General features: G+C 38.1%; 1 long non-coding RNA gene across 1 annotated transcript; it reads right to left on the bottom strand.

The window, feature by feature from the left end:
- Positions 1-1,984: 1,984 nt before the first annotated feature.
- LOC143710260 (uncharacterized) lies at positions 1,985-2,191 on the bottom strand. The gene is made up of 2 exons (XR_013194503.1): positions 2,110-2,191; positions 1,985-2,015 (listed from the first exon to the last, which is right to left on the bottom strand). It is a non-coding gene; the product is annotated as an uncharacterized LOC143710260 (long non-coding RNA).
- Positions 2,192-22,014: the final 19,823 nt, after the last annotated feature.

The following is a 22,014-nucleotide window of genomic DNA, read 5'->3' as shown; positions in this document are numbered from 1 at the left end:
CGTTCTCTTTTTTCCAAAGAAGCGCTAGGGCGGTTGCGCTCCGGAGGCGTCTGTCGTTGCTAAGCAACCATCAAACAAACCAGTTAGTAAACATTAATGTAAAACAGTATTATACTAACCAGTTATTCCAAGCTCCAAGGCTATGTGTCTCCATGCATTATGCCTCTTATTTGAGTCAAAATAATGAGGGCTTGACAAGTCATAAATTTCAGGAAAATCCCTGGACCGCAATGATGAGCCGTTCCTCCATTTAGTTCTGCTGAGGTAACAAAAATGGCGAGGAAGCTGATTGGTTGGTTCGTGTCACGTGACCTACGGTGCGCTTGCGGCATTCTGAAAAGTTGAGATGTTTTTATCTCGATGCGGCGCGGACGCGCCTGGAAAAAACGAGCGCGTCGCACCGCGACCGCGTCGCTTCCATTATGAGCGCGCAAACCGCGCGCCTCCATTTGAAATAATGAACTTGAGCGCGCAAAAGACGCGATATGTGAACGGGGCCTAAGTTCTGGATTCGAGAGCTCCGACTGAAGTTTGACCAATCAGCTGTGAGCAAAGAAACATATAGGTGACGTAACTGATTCCCAGCGTCTGTTCTCTGTTGCAATGGCTTCACCTTTTCTCCCAAATCCCGTGGACATCTCCGCGCAAATTGTTAGACGAGCACTTCGTAGAGAAAGAGTTTTTAGGGACAGACAAAATCCCTTTGACTTTCCTGATATTTACTTGTATGAAAGATACAGATTTTCCGTGGAAGGAATGTCTTATCTTTGCGAACTTCTTGAGCCGCACATATGTGACTCGTTTGTGGTACATACTTGTGGTACAGTACTAAGTGGTACATACTTGTATGCGGTCGGTGATGCAGAGAATCTAGGGAAAAACACGGTCTGTCGAACAATTCGCAAGGTGGTCCTCGCTCTGCAGGGGTACATAAATAGCTTCATTGTGTTCCCTGGACATTTATCCACCATGTCCATAAAAGAGGGCTTTTATAAAATTGCCGGTAAGATATATTGATAGGGTGACATCACATGAACAAATGTAGCCTTTCACACAATTTTTTTTTCTTCAAAAAAAAAAATTTCACACTTAGAAATCTATTGTACAATAGTCTGCAGTAGCTACCTGTTAAGAAATGTTTTAAATATATATGTTTAATTCCTATGATAGGATTCCCTAGAGTCATAGGAGCAATAGACTGCAAACATGTTGCAATCTCCACAGCTCTAGGAGAACATGAGGCAGATTATGTGAACAGAAAGTCCTTTCACAGCCTTAATGTTCAGGTAGGGCTACTATACCCTATGTGAAATTATTTTTATTTGCATTGAGATCAATCTTTAAATAAATAGTAACTAACAGATAGGACAATGATTTACTGTACATTTCATCTGCAGATGACTTGTGATCATGAATGCATGATCACAAGCTTGGATTCCAAATGGCCTGGCTCAGTGCATGACTCACGCATTTTCCGTGAGTCCATTTTGTGTCAGCGCTTTGAGGAAGGCAAGTTAAATTTGGTACAGTACACTTTACATTTTTTATTTTAATGGCAATTTTTTCCCCTTTTCTGTTCTATGACAGGGCTTTTTGATGGCCTGTTGGTAGGAGATAGAGGTTATGCATGCCAGAGGTTTTTGCTAACGCCCTATCCTGACCCCCAGACAGGGCCACAAAACCGCTTCGTTGTGGCCCTCAGTAAAACCAGGGTCAAGATCGAGATGACCTTTGGCATCCTAAAGGCACGTTTCAACTGTCTTAGGCGTTTAAGAGTGTCACCAGAGCGGGCATCACAGATAGTGGCTGCATGTGCCATTCTGCATAATATAGCCACTATCAGAAAGGAGCGAGAACCACCACAAAACCAGCTTCTCCCTGATGAAATTGACCCCATCACACTTGACCACCCAGCTGGGGCAGCTGTCAGAGATGCGATCACAACACAATATTTTACTTAATAAAAGCACACTGACACTGCAGATAGGACTCAAACTGTTTTATTGGTCATGTGGCTAGGGAGGAAGAAAGAGAGCAAGAAAATTACATTAATAGACATTCATAGTGTTCATACTAAAGCGTTACTTGTTTAAAAAAAAGTTCACAAACGGAGATCTGTTTTTTCCAGCTGTTTGATCTCCAATTTAATTTTTTTAATTTGGAGCCTCCTCAGCTCACAGTCTAGCTCCTATAGCTCACAGTCTAGTTCTAGGCTGCTTTTATAAAGGGCCCTGACTGAGTATGTTTCCACCTGAAACAATTCCACCACAAACATGATCATTACAAGTTTTCTGGAGGTTGATCAAATCACAAAAAGTGGCATGACTATCTACAAACATAGGACTGACTGTAATTTATGTCAAGGGTTTAAAGCATTACCTTGTTCACATTCCTTCTGTAGCCCATTGAGGTAGAGGCTTCAGTTTCTGGGGCAGGTTGTGAAAAATCCTACAATAAAAGAGATGATGTGTAAGGGCCAGTCACTTAATTATGACATTCAAATGTGTGCCGTAATAAAAAGCCCAGTGCATTCACCTCAGCAACTGTCTCAGAACACACAGACAGAGTGTCTTCATCATTTGGTTCACCCTAATAAATAAAAGGCAAATATAAAGCATAACTGTTATAAAGCAGGCTATGTTCATGGTGTTCTGTCTGCTGCATATACTGACCTCTGTGTGGGAGACTGTGTGCATGTGTGCTGGCTTCAACAGGGACACTGTATTTCCCTCTACTGCAGAACAGAGTCAGCCAAATTTAACCCTTTTTAAAACATTAGTAATGCATTGCACACAAATACCCAGTGTCACTTGCTTCGAGGAGCCAGCACCAGGGTCAGACTGTACAGCACTTGCAATGCCATCCATAATCGGCCGTCCCTTATTATTACTCAGCGCCAACTCCTCGGCCACAGTGTAATTTTGAGGGTGGCCCTCCCCCAGTTTTCCTGATTTCACATTTTTTTCTGTTTGCTGCAAACAAGTTTTTATGAATAAATGTTCACAAAAATAATAAAAGGTTGTGGTAAATACTCACCACTTTGAATTATATTTTTATATTTTGTCTTGATCTGCTGCCAAGAACGTTTGGAGTTGGGGTTGCATCTAAAAATATATGAATATCAATCTTTCTTAGGAATAGCCTATACATTCGCATTTTACATACATCTACACACACGTATGTACAGTATGCATTCATGCATGTATATCAACACGAATACACACATGTTTATTTTAGCATTTAATACATTTTTAATATGATTACATCATTTTACATTAATTGTTTAACTTACGCACTAACGCAATCAGCAATCTTCCTCCAAGAATCTTCTCTTGCTTTGGCAGCAGATACAGTGTTACTGCGTGCTTGAAAAACACTTTTATATTCTTCATATTTTTGAATAATTATCTCTTGCTCCTGCGCGGAAAAATATATAGCTCTCGCTCTATCCATTTCGAACGCGATTGGTTGTTCAGTGCCGACGTCACTCTTTTATGTGCACGCGCTCGTGGATTAATCATAAATTAAGATCAAAGCCTGAGTTGACAGAGAAAGTTGATGAGCTGCGTCATGGTACCAATAAAGCCTGATTGCATCGGTTCGGTTTTGTCAACTCAAAACTAATCCTGTAACCCCGAGTTTGTTCAGCTACCTTCATGGTACAGGCCCCAGGAATGACCCATGTATCTATTTTATATTTATGTAGACGTGCTGCCGCGGAATAACACTGACAAGTCATCTGCCGAAATTACATTAGCTAATCTAACGTTATCTGATCCAATGGCGTTGGGCATTGTCAGGTTGACAGTAATAGTAATATAATATAGCCCAATGATGTTGGGGGGGCACCAGGGGGGGCCAATCATATTTCAGGGGGGGCCAGTGCCACCCCGTGCCCCCCTTCTAGACACGCCCCTGCGTAACAGGAAGATTTAAGGACGTCAAGAGCGTTGGATGAAGTGGCCGTGGATCTACAGTTTAGTCTAGTGAAAGCAAATCTGCAAATGCATCATATTTTTGCCAGCGATGAAGATCTTTATTAGTTGAACATCTTCGTATGCTCTCTGTGAATGAATGATTCCACAGGACGATACATTCGATTTAATTTCATTCAGGTAATACATTTTACAACCAAACAGATTATACGCCACGATAGCACTACTAAAAAGTATGACATTATCCGTTTTTTGGACATACATTAATTTATAGGCTACAAACAAACGCTTCAGAGCATCGGCTCACTGGCAAAGGTTAACAGGTTAAATAAGCTAACGTTACTATTGTGTACAGTTTATGAAATGAACACCCGCCATCCCGCGGTAATGTGTGTGTATTGCGTAGGGGCATAGTCACACGAATAGTTGACATTGATTGAAAATTAATTTGTTTAAAAAGGAGGAGGCTATTGCCAGTAAAGGCAGGTTCACATAAAATCATTATGACATATGACATTATTTTTTGATCTAAGGAGCATCTGGTTTGGCGATGCAAAAACGGACTGTATACGTCGTGCTTATTGTTTTTTTCTTCTTCTAATTAGCCTACTATGCAAAAAAAAAAAAACGACAAAAACATGTTACTTGTTCAATTAATAAACAGTTTGTTTGATGACAAATCGCTAAAGATGAAATTGGCCTCCCTGTCTGTCATTGTGAGTGAGTGTGCGTTTTTTTTTTGAAGGATATTCGACTTTTGCTCCTCTATTGTCGAATGGCATTTTTGGCAGAAATTCACATCCCTACACGAGGCGAACTATTCTCAAAGACTTACTTTTAGTCATTATTTGGGTATCACACATATTCTGAATGCCTTCGGCAGAATTCAAATGAGCTATTTTAATCTAGATTAATTCCAAGATTACAGTGAGATTAATCTAGATTAAATTTTTTTATCTATGCCCACCTCTAATATATATATATATATATATATATATATATATATATACATATTGTGTGTGTATGTATGTATGTATATATATATATATGTGTGTGTGTGTGTTATTATTGAGATATTTTTTATCTAAATTACTATTATTATCATAATTAGGCTATCTTTACCACAAAAACAGAAGAGACAAGCATTATTTCTGGCTTCTGAAGCCCAAAAATCATTGCCTGTCCTCTGGTTTTTATAATAGTAACATAGAACTACATTTGGATTATTAATCAATGAAATGAAATCAAATGTATTGTCCTGTGGAATAATTCATTCACAGCAGCATTACGAAGATGTTCAACTAATAAAGATCTTCATCGCTGGCAAACAAAATAATGCATCTGCAGATTTGCTTTCACTTGACTATACTGTAGGTCCATGGCCACTTCATCCAACGCTTGATGTTCTTAAAGGGGTCATATAATGCCATTTTTGTACAAGTTAATATGAATCTTTTGGGTCTAAATGAAAACTTTGTAATATTCTTTTATTCAAAAATTCTCACTAGTATTGTAAGAAAACACTCATTTTACCTGGTCAAAAACAGCTCTGTTTTCAGCACGCCATTTCACTGCATATGCCTTTAAATGATAATGAGCTTTGCTCACTCCGCCCCTCAACGCACCTGGAGTATTGCCTTGACAACAGTTGAGGGTATATTTTGGAACAAGAATGGCAGCGGGGGTCTCTGAGGACACATCTGTGCAACCATACCAATTTGAACCGGAGTCGGACCTGGAACAAGATGACGGCCCGGAAGAAGTTCGACAATTAAGGCTCGAAACAGGACGTTTCTGAATGGTTGGTTAACGCATTGTTCATTATAAACGTGGGATTATGAATTATATTGAGAACGCCGTAACGTCACATAGAAAACATGCCGTAATATACCCTGAGTGTAAACATTAGCCACATTCATCGTGAAGCGTGCAAGCGATTTGCAAAGATTAATATTTAAATTTTAATAAAACGTTACACTCATTTCGTCTGGTGAGAAATGATTGCTGTGTTCCTTATTACACCCAAGAACAGAACACCACAATCGCTTAGACTCCATTCTGCTCCAGCATATCAACAATGGCAGACTAAGATGACAGCTCGCTCAGGGCGGGTCTGTGTTAAAACGCTGCTGTAAATTATCAATCGTAGGAGGGGCATCCGATCTAGTGACGTCACAAGATCAAACGGCTCAATTTGAGGCAGGGGAAAACATATAAGGAGATTAAAACAAAAACACTGGATGGATTTTTATCATTATATGATGGTTTTGTACAGGCACTGCCCACACACACGCAGTACAATCAACTTGTAAAAGTGCATATACCATTATATGACCCTTTAAATCTTCCAGTTACGAGTCCGAGTCTGAAACCGCTTCAGACGATTCAGTGTGTGCAGGAAACTGAACAAATCATTCAAACTGATTCGTGAACTGATTTAGACAGTTCTGCCAACATATTTGATTAAGTCTTTGAACAGAATCAACTCAAAAGAGTGATTCATTTGTGAATTGAGCATCGCTCATGCCCAGAAAAAAAGACACAGCACCCTTGGAATAAACTACACATTTAACAAGTTATTGCATTAAAATAAAGTAACGAGAGGAACGCTGCCCAATGTAATGAAGTACAATTTTTTCCATTAGAAATGTACTCGAGTTAAAGTAAAAGTACCCACATTTAAATTCACTCTTAAAAGTAAAGATTTTCCAAAAAAATACTCTATATGTAACGAAGTAAATCTACTTCGTTACTACCCACCTGTGCACTCACCGCAACCTTCGTAAAGACCAGGCAGACAGGGACAGCCTGAAGGGAAGGACCTTGTACTGGTATGCCCGACCCTTAAAAGCAAACTGTAGAAATGGTCTGTGTTGAGGCAAAATCTAACATGGAAGTACTCTCCTTCAGGTCCATCACTGTAAACGCACGTGAGGCTCTCTGTCAGATGGGGCCAGGAAGTGACCTCATCCAGAAACACACAGATGGAATGCCATCTTGAAAAATATGCAACATCACCTGTGTTTTGCTCTTTTAGGGAAACTGTTCTTTTGTGTTGAAGCACTCCGGGGTGGAATCTCTGCACTTATCTGTGCACTCATGGGGTGAAACAACGCTGAATGCGCCTTTTCATCAACTGAAGAACGTCTCCACTTTAACAAAGGTGTATGGCAGAGCGAGTAAAGCCAACCGGTCGGCTCTGAAGCAAAAAGCTGAATTAATGAGTTGCTGGTAAGCTTATATACCTGTATATCTCAGGAGTGGCTTGGCATGCAAATCTCACTCGCCGAAGGTGATTGTGCTCCCAAGTGAGAGGAAAAAGCTGAATGAGTGAGTTGTCAGCCAACTTATATACCCATATGTCCGGGGAAGTGGCTTGGCGTGCAAATCTCACTCGCCAATCTTCATTGGCCTGTTTTCTTACTACCCAAAGATGATTCGGCTCCCAAGTGAGACCCCATACATCAGTATTGAGGATGTTATGTTACTTTATAACAGGTTGTGGTCATTATATGAACTGTCATTTTATGAACAGAAAAAATCAATGTGAAAATAATTTATTTTGTGTGTGTGGAATGACATGTGTGTAAATAAATAACGACAAAAAAATTTGGTTTTCAATGTCATCACGTTGTTTCTGTAAAAATGACATTATATCGGTGTTGCAACAGTGTAGTTAAAAAACTGGGTTACGTAAATCATGTGCATGTATGGATGATGGGCAGTGTGTAACTCTGCAGGCTCTCTCTTTCCATGTGGTGTGCAGATGTAATCAGGGCGTCTCTCCGCAGGGGCGTGATGAGCTCATTAAGATGGATCAATCTGAGGAAGCAGCGCCTGCTTAACTGATAACGCCACATCCATGTCTGATACCTGTTCCTGCCATCCTGGCTCCCCATCGACCAGACATAAGGGCACACTGACATCCAGTGCTTTTCAGCTTTACAGCTCCCCTGGAGGGATTGCAGGAGTCTTTCATCTGAGCAGTGATGTCAATGGAACAGGTCTTTGATCAGTGTTATTATTTAGATGATTTGTCATTTTGATGTGTGGTTTACTATGTTCCTTTCACACATGTTGGCAGATTTCCTCAGGGTAAATACTCCCTCGGTGGAAATTACGAAGTCCGATCAGGATATCCAAGATCAATGGTAACTGTTCAATCAATTTTTTTACATCAACTCCATAGTTTGGATTCAAATTGTAAGTGACACGAACAACAGCATTATGTCAGACGCATGTATAGATACTATTCGTAAGCGAAAATATGAACTCTGTTTCAGAAGGAGGGAGAAAAAAATAAATAACATGTTAGCAGATGTATTAATTCCTCCACAGCTGTGGCTATTTTTGAGCCACATTTAAACGTTTCATCCTACACAATGTGACAGATCGATGGGAAAATAAATAAATAAATGGGATAGACATAGCCAACGAAACCTATCTGTGGGTATTGGTGTCTGTTGTGAGTTAATAGGATGTCAGTGAAGATTGATGGCCATGCCGTTGGGGGAAAGGAGGCTTGGAGCTGTGTGCATTTATGAAAATGGGCCGAAAGGACGAGAGGTGGCCATTATTCTCAAACGTCAGAGTTTTGGATATGATTTGGATGCTTGGAGCTTCATTTATTCATGCTAACTAAAGTTTGTATTTGCACGTTTGCAAGGTGGACTCTGGACTTGGGGGCAAAGAATACATTTTCAGAAGTTTATTAAAAATTTGCAAAGGTGTAGCACAAAATCCAAAAGAGTAAAGTTCAATATTTAAACAGTCAGTAACCAAATTTAAATAGTTGGCAAAAGGGTACAAACAGGCAAGAAGTACATTGTAATTATCATGGCAGTTGGAAATTAAATGTCTAGTGAGTGGCACTAAATGGTTAATTGTCTATTTCATTTGTGTGGTCTGATTCATAATGACATACCCCCTTCACTGAAGCCAGGGCCGTCCTAACCAATAGCAACCATGCAAGTTTAGCTTGCTTCTAAAAGTCTTTGAGCTGTTTATTTCCAAGTGCAATACTGTAGCAGGTGAGCTATGAGCAAGCTTACTACAACGGAAAGCCATACATATGTACATGTAATGCAAACAACAAAAAATATTAGTTAACTAATCGTGCACCATATGGTAAAATCATGTTGTGAAAGGGAAATATACAAAACTAAATCTTTATTAATCAATAATCTACCCCTGTAATCATAATTTGTGTCAAAAGGAATACACGATGTGTGTGTTTTACTGCTACTAGTGTTGATTGTGATGCTTTTGGAGTTTTGCAAAAAAATTATGCAGAATTTTTATAGATTTTTCCAATACGCCAATGTTGTGTTTTTCCAACACAATCTCATGAAAGTGCGTATCTATACCACGAATGTTATTTCTCGTGCCAATTATACGCCAAAAATGGTTTTAGCGTGCATATGCTACGCACTGAAAACCCCTTGGGTAGGATTAGGGTGGGCAGTTATGGGATTAGATTTCGGTCACAATTCTGCGCGCGCAAGATCACATTTTGAGCGCGCAAAGGGGTATTTCGCACTCGCGTGAACTGAGAAAATATTTTGAGCGAACGAAAATCAGTTTTGCATTTAAAATAAGTATTTGGATGTGCGCAGACGTTCTCTTTCGCATGTGCAAAGTTTCACTTTCTTGCTCCTTTCATCTTTCATACCAGCCGTGCGCTCTCTAAGCGCAGACAGCTCGCTTGCTCAACACAACCCAGCTGCTAAATTCTGATTGGCTAGCTTTTCAACCAATCACAAGACTCCCTGAATCACCCACTGTGGAAGAGGAAAAATACATGGTGGAAGATATTTATGTTTAATGGCTTGATTTAAGTTCAAATGTCTACCACTCGACGACCACAGTTTATTTTTTAGCTTAATTTAAGCTATTTTTTTTAGCTTATTTTTAATAGAAATCAAATCGTACTATTACTGTACATAATGACATGTCCCAGTGTTTGCTGCCCCTCAAGTGGTAGTTCTAACTTCTTTCTGAACTGCAAGTTATGTAATTAACATTAGTGAAATATGAATGTGACCGAGCTGGGGTCTCAAATTTTACACGTTTTCAGAAATGAAGATGGACGGACTTTTCCCCTTTTAATGAAATAAGTGTGTAAAAACGGTACATCACTCACATTAGAATAAAAAAGCAATCAAATAAACGTAGAAATGCAATGTAATAACGTTAAAATAATAATCAATCTACTTGATATCCTTGGAATTATTTAAACAAAAACATTCACAGCAGAGATGTTCTGTAAAACAACTATCATACTGAAAAATATACTTTATTTTCTTATATACTATTTTAGGATAGATAGTGTGCACATTGGGATGCAGGCTTGTTACCCTCTCTGCAAAAAAATAAAAATCTAATTATGAGAGTAATTATATAGAAGTCGTGTGAGTCACACACCCAAGATTTTCACTTACAGTTATATTTGCATATGTTTGCATTGTTACCCACATCTTTTTCTTTCTTTTTTTTTTTTTTTGCAGTGAGAGGAACAAGCCTGCATACCAATGTGAACACTATCCATCCTAAAATAGTATATAAGAAAATACAGTAAATTTTTTTTAGTATGATAGTTGTTTTTACAGAACTTCTCTGCTGTGAATGTTTTTGTTTACTTGAACTTAAATTGAAGTTTTCAATCCATTAAACAAATTAAACATAAACATCTTCCACCATGTATTTTCCTCTTCCACAGGCGGTGATGCAGGGAGTCTTGTGATTGGTTTTCAAGCCAGCCAATCAGAAAGGAACAAGAAAGTGAAACTTTGCACATGCAAAAGAGAATGTCTGCGCACATCCAAACACTTATTTTAAATGCAAAATTAATTTTAGTTCGCTCAAAATATTTTCTTATCTGCGAGACGAAAATTTCTCCTCAAAACTCAGGTCACGCGCGTGCGAAATGCCCTTTTGCGCGCTCAAAATGTGATCTTGCGCGCGCAGAATTGTGACCGAATTCTAATCCCATAGACGTATTACACGCCATAAAATGCGTAACATATGCATGTGAAAACTGCGTAGCATATGCACGCAAAAACTCTTTTTAGGCGTATAAATGGCACGAGAAATAACATTCGTTGTATAGATACGCACTTTCATGAGATCGAGCTCGTTTTTCAGTAAATAACAACTTGCATTTCATGCTGTTCCTCACACAAAGCTATCAAATGGCTAAATAAGACTTGAAATATAGCTCAAGGGTCCACTTTTATGGTGTTATGGTGTTTTTGTCCTTTTAGGAGCTTGACAGATCACCATGAACTGTCATTGCATGCAAATGAACTGCATAAATGTTCTTCAACCACAGAAAATATAACAGCATATGGGTTTGGAGTGACATGAGGGTGAGTAAGTAATTAAATTTTTTTGGATGAATTATTCCTTTCAGATGTGTGCTAAAGGTTCTACATTGCATTTGAAAGTTGTTTAAGAACAGACTATACGTAGCTGTGAAATCCATAGCACAGTCTCAAATTTAACAGCATAAAATGCATTTAATGTTGACCTTGTGCTGGAAACATGGGTGTTTGATTACTTTTAGTAATTCAAACAATCTCTATAGTGCTCTAAAGCACTGTTTACCTTAGACTGACTGGTCCACAGACTGTTGAAGGTGACCCTTAGGTGAGGTGTAGCAGGAGTTTTTCTCTGTACACCTGACATGTTATCTCCAGGGCTTCCATACCATCTCAGTTTTCTTAGATTAGCTTCTCTCCCAGGATCTGTCAACTATTGAGACCAAACCTAATTTTTCTTACACTGGTAGGGCAGTCTCTATCTCTCTCTTTCCCATGTATTTTCCTTTCTCCTTGTCCTTGTGGTTTTGCTTTAAAAAAAAAACAACCTACGGAGACTCTCTGTCGTTCTGAATCTCGCATCCATCAGTCAGCCACTCGAGCAGAGTGTTGTGAGCGTGGGTATGGATGAGATGAGTACTATGTGTGTGTGTGTGTGTGCGTGTTGTTGTTGATACCTCAGACTGCGGTCCCTGGGCAGTCTCATACACATCAGAAAAGGAGCCATCTGCTCTCTTCTGAGGATTTGCTTCAGGTCAAGCTCAAACCAGAATGTATGAGATGCCTCTGGAAATCACAATGAACCTGGTTTAATTCCACTATAAAACAAACAGATCTTGTCGTCGTGGGTGTTTCGATAGAAGTGTGCTCTGTATCAAAGGCTTCAGAGAGGAGCATTTTGCAGATTGGAGGTTGTTAGGCAACTCTCAAGACACAGACGCTTGTGTTTCATATATCTAACCTGGCTTTCATTCATTTAGTCAGTCAGTCACATCAGTCACATGTCTGACTTGATCTCCCATCCCAATCTCCCCTCATCCTTCAGCCTGACAGCCATGACAGCCAGTCCCATTCTTGATTGGGCTGACACTCAAAAGGAAACAGACGAATGGAGACCATCACCCTCTCTAGGGCTCAGACACACTATCTGTAAATCAAGACACCCACTCCACCTTCAAAACCTGCTGAACAGACAGAGAGACACATATCTGTAACAAAAAGTCAAAGCAACATCAAACGAAAGATTTAAAGTCTTGCACAACTGCTTCCCCCGTCCCGGTGAAGACTATGTGCACTTTAAACCTTCAAATGTGCGGGGATTTATTCAGGATGTTCACAAGAACAATCCTCTCCTTTATAATAGGAAGAAACATATTTATCTCACAGAGGCTCTGAAACTTTTTAGATTTTAGAAAGTAATTTTCTTTTCTATTCAAAAAGAATCAACAAAAAAAGAATTTGAATTCAAATGTTTATTTTGTATATATTTTTATTGATATTTCATTTTACTATTTGTTTATGTATTATAGGCCTATTTTATTATTTATTTGTATATAATATTTCATTAAAAGTGTCAATTATCATGATAAACTATATATATATATATATATATATATATATATATATATAGTTTGGGGGGCTTTTGGCCACAACACTGAAAAATTTTCTATTTTCAGCCCAGAAACACATTAATCAAAATCCCAAAAGCAGAACATCTTAGAGTTTCCAAACGTTTGATATCCAGGATAGAAGGGTCTGCTTTCCAGATCGAGAATTATAAATTTTTAAAATATATTTTAATTTCCTGATTTTGTGGTGTTTATCATAGTATTTGAAATAAACTATATAAATAATTAGAATTTAAAATGTATTAATACATTTATATATAAAGTTATATATAAATTTATATATAATGAAATCATTATTTCATTTTATATTGTAGCCTATTATATATATATATATATATATATATATATATATATATATATATGTGTGTGTGTGTATATATATATATACACTGAACAAAATTATAAATGCAACACTTTTGTTTTTGCCCCCATTTTTCATGAGCTGAACTCAAAGATCTAAGACTTTTTCTACGTACACAAAAGGCCTATTTCTCTCAAATATTGTTCACAAATCTTGTCTAAATCTGTGTTAGTGAGAGTTTCTCTTTTGCCGAGATAATCCATCCACCTCACAGGTGTGGCATATCAAGATGCTGATTAGACAGCATGATTATTGCACAGGTGTGCCTTAGGCTGGCTACAATAAAAGGCCACTCTAAAATGTGCAGCTTTACTGTATTGGGGGGTCCGAAAACCATTTGCCTCACGCAGAGCAACACATCTCCTTCGCATAGAGTTGATCAATTTGTTGATCGTGGCCTGTGAAATGTTGGGCTGTGCGAAGTTGCTGGATATTGGCAGGACCTGGAACTGTCATATACGCCGATCCAGAGCATCCCAAACATGCCCAATGGGTGACATGTCCGGTCAGTATGCTGGCCATGCAAGAACTGAGATGTTTTCAGCTTCCAGGAATTATGTACAGATCACAACAATGGGCATCAGGATCTCGTCAAGGTATCACTGTGCATTCAAAATGCCATCAATAAAACGCACCTGTGTTCGTTGTCCATAACATACGCCTGCCCATACCATAACCCCACCGCCACCATGGGCCACTCAATCCACAACGTTGACATCAGCACCATACACGCTGTCTGCCATCTGCCCTGTACAGTGAAAACCGGGATTCATCCATGAAGAGAACACCTCTCCAAAGTGCCAGACACCATCGAATGTGAGCATTTGCCCACTCAAGTCGGTTACGATGACAAACTGCAGTAAGGTCGAGACCCCGATGAGGACGACGAGCATGCAGATGAGCTTCCCTGAGACGTTTTCTGACAGTTTGTGCAGAAATTCTTTGGTTACGCAAACCAATTGTTGCAGCAGCTGTCCGGTTGGCTGGTCTCAGATGATCTTGGAGGTGAAGATGCTGCATGTGGAGGTCCTGGGCTGGTGTGGTTACACGTGGTCTGCGGTTGTGAGGCCAGTTGGATGTACTGCCAAATTCTCTGAAATGCCTTTGGAGACGGCTTATGGTAGAGAAATAAACATTCAATTCACGGGCAACAGCTCTGGTGGACATTCCTGCAGTCAGCATGCCAATTGTACACTCCCTCAAAACTTGTGACATCTGTGAATTGTGCTATGTGATAAAACTGTACATTTTAGAGTGGCCTTTTATTGTGGCCAGCCTAAGGCACACCTGTGCACTAATCATGCTGTCTAATCAGCATCTTGATATGACACACCTGTGAGGTGGATGGATTATCTCGGCAAAGGAGAAGTGTTCACTAACACAGATTTAGACAGATTTGTGAACAATATTATTAGAGAGAAATAGGCCTTTTGTGTACATAGAAAGAGTCTTAGATCTTTGAGTTCAGCTCATGAAAAATGGGGGCAAAAATAAAATTGTTGCGTTTATAATTTTGTTCAGTGTTTATATATATATATATATATATATATATATATATATATATATATACACACAGTATATATATAAACACTGAACAAAATTATTGTAGCCTATTATATATATATAATAGGCTACAATATAAAATAATGAAATTTATATATACATTTATTAATACATTTTAAATTCTAATTATGTATATAGTTTATTTCAAGTACTATGATAAACACCACAAAATCAGGAAATTAAAATATATTTAAAAAAATTATAATTCTCGATCTGGAAAGCAGACCCTTTTATCCTGGATATCAAACGTTTGGAAACTCTAAGATGTTCTGCTTTTGGGATTTTGATTAATGTGTTTCTGGGGTGAAAATAGAAAATTTTTCAGTGTTGTGGCCAAAAGCCCCCCAAACTGGTCGGCGTCCAGCGCAGTCAACATGGCTGCGTGCAAAGATACCAGATGTCACCTTGCTGCCTCTGCTGTTAGCTGGAGAGTAGCGCAACGAAAAGTAAACTCTTTCTGTGTATTTGTTTGATGGCGTGACAATGATTTTGGCTGCTTTAATCGGAAGGTAAAAAAACAGATGAAGGTTAAATGATCTGTATTGTTACAAAGAGACCTTTGAACTGGAATATGCTGCTATCACTTCTGTCTCTCAGACTTTAGCATCTGCTATGCATCTATGTGCCATTTTAAATTGGAATTAAATTGCATTTGCTTGTAATCATTTGTTGTTCATATGATGTTAATGTACAACAGACCATTTTAGCCAGTGATATGAAATTGATAGCAAGAAGAAATGGCAAATCAATTATCAAATCAACTTCCAAAACGGGCCAGAGTAGTGTCATAACACAGATTGTTAATGATGCACATCTTCTGGGGCCCAGTAGTGAGTCAACAGCCGTAATTATGATCCCACTGTGAGCTTTGCTGTTGACTATAAAAAGTGTAGATATTTACTGTGTCCCTAGATAGATGATGAGAGAAAGTCTAATTAAACACAGCAACTAGGGGGATTAAAGGAACTCGACGGGTTACCTGTGGCACAGTGACTGAATATCAGTATACTAATGACAAGCTCAGTGTGAACTGTGTTTAGGTTTAGTAGTTCATTCATGACCTTGTGCATCAGTTATAAAGAAGATGACATTGTCCCTGTAAAAAAAACTCAATGTATAACTGATAGCGTATGAATATGTTGTCCATAAAAGTCCGACAATCGAGTATCAGCCTGTGTGCAAACACATGGGTATCCAAACACTTGGGTATCCAGTTTACAAGCAGGATGTGACCTTTAATCTCAGATGTGTGAGGATCACAGACCATGGTACAAAAATGAAGACAGATTATCTCTGGATTAATCCTTGATTAAATCATCAGGTCCAGCTGATACCTTTCGCTTGCCAGGTCAGTGGATTTCTAGAATGACTCGGATAATATTTTTTCCATAGCAACTCTGCCTGAAGCCATCACTGCTGCTTTCAACACTCTCCAGAACAGATTTTTGAGGATATTACTCACAATTAAAAGCTGCTGCTATAGCTATACACAATGGGGTCCAAATGACCACAAGTGAAAGTATATGTCTATTTGGTATTTATCTAATTTAATACAGCATATTTCATTACAAATTAAATTATCAGCTTTACAATTTGGGTGAAAAGTTGAATTGAAAAAATGAAAATGCATTTTAGAACATATAGTATTTGGTTTGTCCCTCTTTTGCATTTCATGTGTTTTCATGTTTTATGAGAGCTTTCCATAGACATGATTTGTATACTGTACAGACTTTATATTCTATCCCCTTACACTAAACCTACCCATCACAGAAAATTATGCATTTTTACATTTTCAAATAAAAACATAACTTTATCCAATTTTATAAGCTGTTTTTGATATGTGGATGCAGGAGATGAACCCAAATGCAGACAGAGTGCGATGAACACAAGGTTTATTGGTAACAAACAAGAAAACAAAACCCAATACGGACAGGGCAGGGAAACTTAGACTGACAAGACTAGACTATGACTATAAGAAAACAAACAATACTACTAATAAAATGTTCACAATGACACGACCTTCCGCAAAGTACTCACAGGTAAGATAAGCGCGGAGAATGATACACACATTGTTTGACACAATGAACCAACACAGGACAGCAAACACAAGGGGATTAAATAGGGAACACTAATGACGAGGACAGGTGAAACTGACTAGACAATAATGACAAGACGAGGATAACAAGGGGGCGGGGTAACGTAACGAGACAACACAAGCACATGGCCCAAGCAAAAGTCCATGTGCTTGTACACAAAACATGGGTCTGTCATAATTCTGCCACAAGACCAGGGAAATCAAAAGACATGATGGCAGAATCATGACAGTTTTCCTCATGGTGACCAAAAATTGAAATGACATTTCAACTGAAATGAATAATGTGCCAGTTTTGTCAAAGCACAGAATTTACATTATGTAGCTCTGTTATATTTGTGAGCTCACTTTGTCCATGTGTTACACACTGAGAGTTGCTGTGATTGGAGGTGATGGGTACCTGAGTGCCGGCCTGTCATCCTCAGCTGTGTGTAAGTATATCTTTAGTGTCTCTTAATCATCAGAGACAAGAGGAAACTCCTTTTGACAAATATGCTCTGTCACATCTTTTTCCCTAACAGAAGTACAGCTTCCATTCAAGAGTTTGACGTAGATGCCGGTAAAACTGCGGAGTGCCCTCTGGATAAAAGCATATTTGTGATGCTTGCAAGGCACCTCACTTACAATGCTTTAGGGCTATATTTTCTGATTTATGTCCATGAACTAATTTAAATATGAATCTGTGAATTCATTTAAAATGATAAGAAGGCTCATTTAGAAATCGGTGAATTCACAGCTGCCAAAAGGAAGCCTGTAGGAAGATTTCAGTGAAATAAAATTCCTTGGAGGTTGCGATGACAAGTTGAGAAAAAATGACATGTGGCATACGGCAAATCTTCAGGGCCCCCATTAGGTTGGGCTCTGCACACAAACGATGACATCATACATGAGCATTTTGCAATTTAGCCCTCTTTTGAATACTTTTAACTTTATATTTGAGAATGATCCAAAGAGCATATTTTTTCTTCAATGGAAGAACATGTTTAGAGAGTCAAATCTTGCCACACACACACACACACACACACACACACACACACACACACACACACACACACACACACACACACACACACACACACACACACACACACACACACACACACACACACACACACACACACACACACACACACACACACACACACAAAACTTTGCTGATTTTGTAATCAAAAAACATTTGTTATTATCATCGTTGTAGATAAAAGTTTCAGGATCTTTTGATGAAAAGAATGAACAGCATTTATTTAACATAGATTTTTTTTGGTGACAGTGTTAAAGCCTTTACTGTCACGTTTGATTAATGTAATGCGTCCTTGCTGAATAAAAATATGAATTTCTTAAATTGGTACAGGGGCCTTTTTTTTGTATTTGCCTTTTTTGTAGTGATCATGACTATGTTGTCTTTGTCTGGGGGTAACAAAAGGCATTTCTAAAAGCATTGCATGTACATCCATGCATCATGGATGAGCGAATTCGTTTTTATTTTGATCAGGGACTCACTCAAGCTGAAATGACTCCATGTCTGTCAGTGACAGACCACTTCCAAATGTTCAAACTACCCACTTGTGTGAAAAGTCAAGATGACGAGAAAACACACTTTTACTTGGCCTCTTCCAGAATGAAACTTTGTTCGAATGTGGCTTTTTAAATAAAATCGCTCTAGACATGCAAATGTAATCACAATATAATATAGCGTGGCTCATAATGCTGTAAGGAGGCCCCTGCATAGTGTCGGAGCCTGCGGGGGTGTTGCATGCGCCAGTCATAATGACCTTTGTTGACCAAACGCACTTTCAACGAGATCATCACCCATCTTTGAACAATTGAAACCTCCATATAAACCTGTAATACTAATGTGTGTAAGAATCCATGAACATTCAGTGCCATTTGTCTTCATATCATGAGGTCTAAAGCATCATACAAGCAATCATGAGGCCGCAGTGGGGAGAAGTGTTGCCTTTGCTTATAGGAGCGGATGAGCGATGTGTGAAATGGATTTTTGTGCTCTGCTATGCTCCTTTCACACTCTGGGCTATCATAAGCACTGCTAATTCAGCTGCATTGCCTCAGCCCACGTTAATTATAGACTCATTGACAACAGCTCTTACTTCGGAGCAATCTACCCACCGTGCCGGCTTATTGAGGGTCGACTGAAATGAGATAGAGTTTTATGAAAGCCCCCAGAAACTGCAGTGATGGCCTAAAGCAATGCTGATGATAATTAGATCCTGTGGCAGAGCTGGAAAATGAAGTTAATGCTTTACTTGAACCCTGTAGTCATGAGACATGCCAAGGATGTCAACTTTCTCTTGTCACAACATCGTAATATAAATGTCTGCTACATGACAGAGCAGCTTGAGTCACCATGTGGAAGGGACAGGCCTTATAAATGCTGTTTTACATCACAAATGGCATGAAGATTTAAACAAAGGTAAACTAAGGCACACTGGAGTTTTACTGAGGGTAGAACTGTATACATTATTTCTGTTTTCTATTTCTGTAACAGGTGAATTCTGTTACATTTGCATAGAATGTATTATCATATTTTATTTTAAGTTAAAGAGTTAATATTTTCGCTTATTTTTAAGTTATTGATAGGTATGTTTTTGCATAAATAACATGGGCTACATGTTGTGACAGGTTAAACTTACATTACTTTAAAGGTGCACTCAAAACATTTTCAAATTGTATTTTTGAAAAGGATTAGAACCATGAACACTCACATGAGACCAAATAACGTGCTAAAAATTTCTTATTTTGTCTTGGTAGGGCCCAGTTATTAGATACTTTTGCTTGTGGATAAAATAAATAAATAAATTCATGCCTGACTGTGAAAAATAATTATAACCACTAACTGTATTGGGGTCGGGACTTCTTTAAGATTCTTTAAGATTCAGTAAGATTCACCAATGCTTAATTTATTTGATCAAAAATACAGCAAAACCAGTAATGTTGTGAAATAAACAGTTAACTTAATATTTTTGTAAAGTTTTTAGGATTCTTTTATTAGTTTATTATTTATTAAAAATCCATTTTTATTTTATTATTTATTAAAGTATTTTACAATTGAATGCATCCTTTCTGAGTAAAAGTAATTTCATTTTCAAAAAATCTTACTGACCCCAATCTTTTTAATGGTTTATAGCAGTTAGCATACATTTGCAATTGCAAGAAATAAAAGGGGATATTGATATAAAGTCAAATAGTTTGATGCAAAATCACAATTATGAGAAAAAAGTGGCAGTTATGCAGTTACACTGTGATATGATAAACAGATTTTCAGCTTTTTGAAAATAAACTAATGCTTTAGTGTAAAGAAATAAGCAGCCATTTCTTTCACTCACAACAGTCTGTCAGAACATAAGCTGTATGTTTTCTTTGGGTGTGAGAATAACATTAAAACACTGGGGAGTGTGAGTGAAATGTAGCACTCTGATACAATATCAATCATTTCATGTCGGCCTTTGGGATCAAAGTAAAGGTGTCCAATATTTGAGAGGCAATGTATTACACTTATCTTTTGGCATATTGATTCTTAGCTGGAAAGCCAAAGTCATGTTTCCTGAGGTATGCTTTGCTTCAGTCACATTTGTCTTCATCCATGTCAGGGGCTGACCAAATGAGAACATAGCAAGCAAACATATCTGCCAGATTTCTTTTCTAAAGGAATTTGCCTTAGTTTTCAAAAGTCTGTGACTCTGAGGATATTTTTGAAGATGGAAATGAGGAATAAACAGGCCCGTTATGGAGCTGCTATATGGCCTCAAAATCACTTAGGCAAATTAACAGGAGAAGTTTCTTTGTTTATAGCCTTAAGTTCCTTAATCTTGCTTTGGTGGGCAATAGTGAATGTCCACAGAGAAGTTCCAGTCTGCTGTTTTAAAGTATTTTCTTCCAACGATGAGTTGATCCAACAGCTCTGTGATTAAAGTCCTTGGTGTGTCCGTCATGGTTGATGAGCAGCCTCTGGCTTATGAAGGACCATCCAGTGAGGTCTCTCTTTAATTAACTCAATGACCAAGACCAGAGGAACACATATCCTCATCAAAATCCTTTAAAAAATTACAGAGGAATGACAAAACAGCTGCATAGATAATTATGTTTTGACAATCAGCCCACATAGGGGTTGTAAGCACAGAAGGGTCCTTCTGTAATATAGAGATACTTGTTCAGAATTCTGAGATGTTTTGTCTTTCTTTCTCTTTCAGAAATGGGAAGATAGCGGTTAAGTGTCCCTTTGTAGTTGTTCTCTTTTTTTTTTTTTTAGCAAATAGCTTGATGTCTCAGGATGCTTCACTTTCACCCTGGATTTAAGGTTGAGCTTGTCTAAACCTAGTGACGTGCTTTTTTGTCTGGTGGTAAACTTAAAAGATTTATTACTTCAAAACAATGCTGTTGTCTTTTTTGCAGCTAAATCTATATAATGCATCTGCAACATACTGTAACATATTATCGTACATCAATGCCGCCAAAACAGCATAAAAATAGACATTTTCATGGTGTTATTGCGAACAATTAGCATTATTCCAAAGAAAACAAATTCTTTGGAATCCTTTATTTCTGCACTGAAATGACTTTTATTTTGGCTGATGTCACCAAGCCCTCTTATTTTTAATTCTTGATACAAGAGAAGAATTTAATCAACAAGATGATTCTATTGAATAACCTACATATTAGATATAACATTGCAAGTTATCTTTGGTCCAACAAATCTGGTTCCAAACTAATTCAAAGCAGAATCAACTGTTGCATCTCCAAACAACACATAGTAGTGATGTTTCTGAATGAATCAGCATATTTTAATAAATTGGTTGAGTGAATGATTCAATGACTCAGTCATAAGTGAGTCACTTGTTTAATTCCTGAATGAATCAGTTTTTTTGAACGGCTTAGTCATAAAGCTATTCACTTGACATGAACTAGTGCAAATATGGCTACATTCACCCCGTCAGTCCAAATACAATTATTTGTGTATCCGATTGGAATCTGATCTTACTTATTGACTGCCCGCACTGTGTATCACAATTGTCCAGATCAAATTTGTGTGTCCACTGGCGCTCTTTTGTTTTACAGAAAATCTGCATTGGCACGCCAAAAAAACAACAACAGCAACATG

Source organism: Siphateles boraxobius, unplaced genomic scaffold (genome assembly GCF_051911475.1).
Source record: "Siphateles boraxobius isolate OS27281-9 unplaced genomic scaffold, OSU_SipBor_1 46, whole genome shotgun sequence".
Taxonomy (NCBI): domain Eukaryota; kingdom Metazoa; phylum Chordata; class Actinopteri; order Cypriniformes; family Leuciscidae; genus Siphateles; species Siphateles boraxobius.
The sequence above is the reverse complement of the archived record's forward strand: the minus strand, read 5'-3'. Positions and strand labels throughout refer to the sequence as shown.